The sequence below is a fragment of the Suricata suricatta genome, chromosome 6 (assembly GCF_006229205.1).
Source record: "Suricata suricatta isolate VVHF042 chromosome 6, meerkat_22Aug2017_6uvM2_HiC, whole genome shotgun sequence".
In the NCBI taxonomy this organism is placed as follows: domain Eukaryota; kingdom Metazoa; phylum Chordata; class Mammalia; order Carnivora; family Herpestidae; genus Suricata; species Suricata suricatta.
In genome coordinates this window covers 44,425,187-44,428,617 of record NC_043705.1, presented here as the reverse complement: position 1 = coordinate 44,428,617, position 3,431 = coordinate 44,425,187, and positions in this window count along the sequence as shown.

Below are 3,431 nucleotides of genomic sequence, written 5' to 3'. Positions count from 1 at the left end.
AAAGGCATTTGAATATTTGCTGAGTTATATTCCAAATTTATCATTATTACACTCTTCAGTTTTTAAAATTATAGGAAGTTTTCTGCTACTTTATGTCAAAATTGCAAGGTTATTTCATTTCACTTTTGCTCTGAATGTTTGAAAATCCTTCTTAACATGGGCCTTCTTATGGTTCATTCTAATGATTTTTCAAGGTTGGATTCTTTAAATAAATTTATTTAAAAGGTCAATGAAATGGAAAATTGGAGTGACTCATTCAAGCAAAGAGTAATTGAATGTTTGAGTCATTACTCTTGGTGACGAATATAAAAACTTAATAAAATTAAATGGTGCCAAAATCAACAGAAAGTAAATCATCAAACACAAACGTGAAGACCAAGATCAAACAAATAAATTGGTTGTGAAAAAGTTGTAAATCAGTGACTACCACAATCTCAAGTAGCTATGATATCTACATTAAAATTATAAGGACATACAGGATAAATGGCTGAAAGGTAAGTATTTATGTTTTGTAGCAAGCAGAAGACAATTAGAGACTTAGATAAGAGTTCTCAATGCCATGCCTCCAGTTTTCTGAGAAATACTCTAAATGATGCCTCTTGTATGTACAATTCAGGCCTTTTTTTTTTTTTTCAGTCTATAACTGGGTTCTCATCTGTCTGATCAGGCATATCCTAGTGCACTGGGCTTTAATCTTAGAAAAATAGAAGAGCTTGAGAATAGAATGTAAGCTCAGAGGCTCTTCTAGATGGAGAAATTGGAGTCTTACAGGAGAGACATGATAAAGAGGCATTTCAAGTGTGAACTCGAATGCTGATAAAATGAGGCTGAGAACCATCCAAGTCAGCAACAATGTTTAAGTGATCAAATATGGGGAATGGGCAAAGAGGTTTGTTTAGATAGGAAGGTGCTGGCAGTGATGCATTCTGGGTCACAGCCATTTAAAAAAGGTGGTCGAATTAGGTTTTCTGAAAGGTCCATGCAGATTGATAGAGGGATCAACTAGTAGGTGAGGAGACATAAGTAAAATGAGCTTCTAGGTTCTATGCCATCTTTCATATTTAACATTTGTTTGATTACTCTAAAGCACCTTAAAAATCAGGCCATCATTTTCTAAACTTAAAACACCAAAATAGAGTTATTACAAATTAATGTAGGTATGGTGGCCAATCAGCAAAAAATGATTACTTCTCATCCTCTTCATTACCCATAGAATATTTATCTCCATTGTTTTTGTTTGGAAAACTTTGTCCAATCCAGATGTAACTGAAGCACAGTCACAATTGATGTCCCCATTATTGTCATGAAACCAGTGGATCAGGAGTAGCTTTATTTCTGTGCCTTTAAAGAGAACTTTAAATGCACATGTATGTGCATGAGGTATAGTGAGGAGGCTGGGAACTTAGGTCCTGGAGTCAGACATCTGAGACTCAGTTCACCTGTCCTAATATTACTAGGTGTATCATGTTACCCAAGTTAATTTTCTCCACATCCCTAATTGTTGATTGGTTAAATATGTTTAGGGGCACCTGCATGGCTCAGACAGTTTAGCGTAAGACTTTGGCCCAGGTCATGATCTCAGGTTCGTGGGTTCAAGCCCTGTGTTGGGCTCGGTGCTGACCACTAGCTCAGAACCTGGAGCCTGCTTCAGATTCTGTGTCTCCCTCTCTCTCTGCCCCTCCCCTGTTCACACTCTGTATCTCTCAGTCTCTCAAAAAAAAAAAATAAATATAAAAAAATTTTTAAAATATGTTTAAAAAACTACCTACTTCACAAAATTTACAATGATGTGGTGAAGTTCAAAATGACATCATTTGAGTCAGTAACTTGAAAAGTTTTTCAGTGTGCTAAGTCCAAATGCCCAACTATCACCTGGCATTACTGAAACAGAAAAATTAATACTATTATATAATGATTATTTTATTATGGTTTCTACTTAAGGGTAAAAGTTACAAGACAACCTCATTAATGATTCACATTAAAAATGATCCCCCCAAAACCTGAAATCTAACCAAAGTCTTCTAAAGATATACTGAAAGAGAATTTTAACTGCAATGACTACATAAATGCCTACTAAATTTTCTTTACCCACCTTTCATGCAAAATCCTTAGGATTCCACAAAAAAACACAGTTCTTTTACCCCTTTCTGTTGCTTTGATACATTAAAAGGCTGATATTTTTATGGTTGAGTGTCTTGATTTTTTTTCAGTATTTTAGTGGCATTATGAGAATTAATGGTACATTTACAGAAAATTCATAGTACTCTCCACTTGATACTTCATTTAATTTCCAAATTAACATTTTTTGATATGTTTTTATGTCTCTGAAAATTTCAAAGTTGAGTCCTGAGTGAACTTAGTAATGGCTCAAGGCAATCTTTCAGAATTAATAGCAGTTCCATCATATGTATGTATCATTTGTCCTGAATCTTTACAATTCCATACATTTCAAATGCTCTTTGGACCTTAATGTTCTTATTATGTAGTGAAACAAACCTCTTAATCTCTTATTGTGAGAGTGAAAAATGTCTTTTGTGAAAGCTTTTCTGTGTGTGTGTAACCAGACTCTTGGTCATGATAGAACCAGAGCACTGGTGAAGTTTTCATAACTTCTTCATGTTGTTCAGTTGCAGAACTATTAAATCATCTTCACGGGATGTATAGGCAATATTTCAGTGCTTTACATTAAGATGGCTAGAAAACAGGGATTTCCTCTTTTCCTCTATAAGAAGCAACTACATTTTAGCATCTGATATTATTTGCCTAAAATAAATCACAAGGAATAATACTCAACGTGTCATGCTTCTTGAATGTTTCAATATCATATATGTTAGTATAAACCATCTTTTATTTTAGACAAAGAAACAAATTTGAACAAATTTAAATAAAACTCATTGTGGATATCCATTCCAAGATAAAATTTAGCTGTAATACAATCATGCTTTTCTGAATAAGAGCAAAAATGATCATCAGTGCTTTGAACTATTTTGTATTTGAAAATTCCTAAGACTCAGGGGAAACAATTTATTTCTACTTTAGGTAAAAAAAAAACAAACCCAAAACATATCTTTATTGAAGCACCTCTCATTGCTCCATTCGCCGCCTTTAGTTGCCATTCTTCCCTATATTTATTATCAAGGATTAGCCAGATACCTATGTCTGTAAACCCGGAACTAAGTCAAAGAAGGTATGGGATCTTTCTAGATGATGCAGAGGAAATTGGGGACTTACAGTAGTATCCTCACCACCGTAGATGAGAACTAAAACCTTCCTTTCACACCGGGAGGAAGCGTGGAATCCAGTGTTATTAGTTGGTTCTCTAGTAGTCATTGCTCCCAACTTTTCCTTTGCTTGCAGAATCCTGATATTTATAGAAATGTAGTGTGTTTAACCATAGAACAAGTGTCATGGTTTGGTCTTTTTCAGTTCAT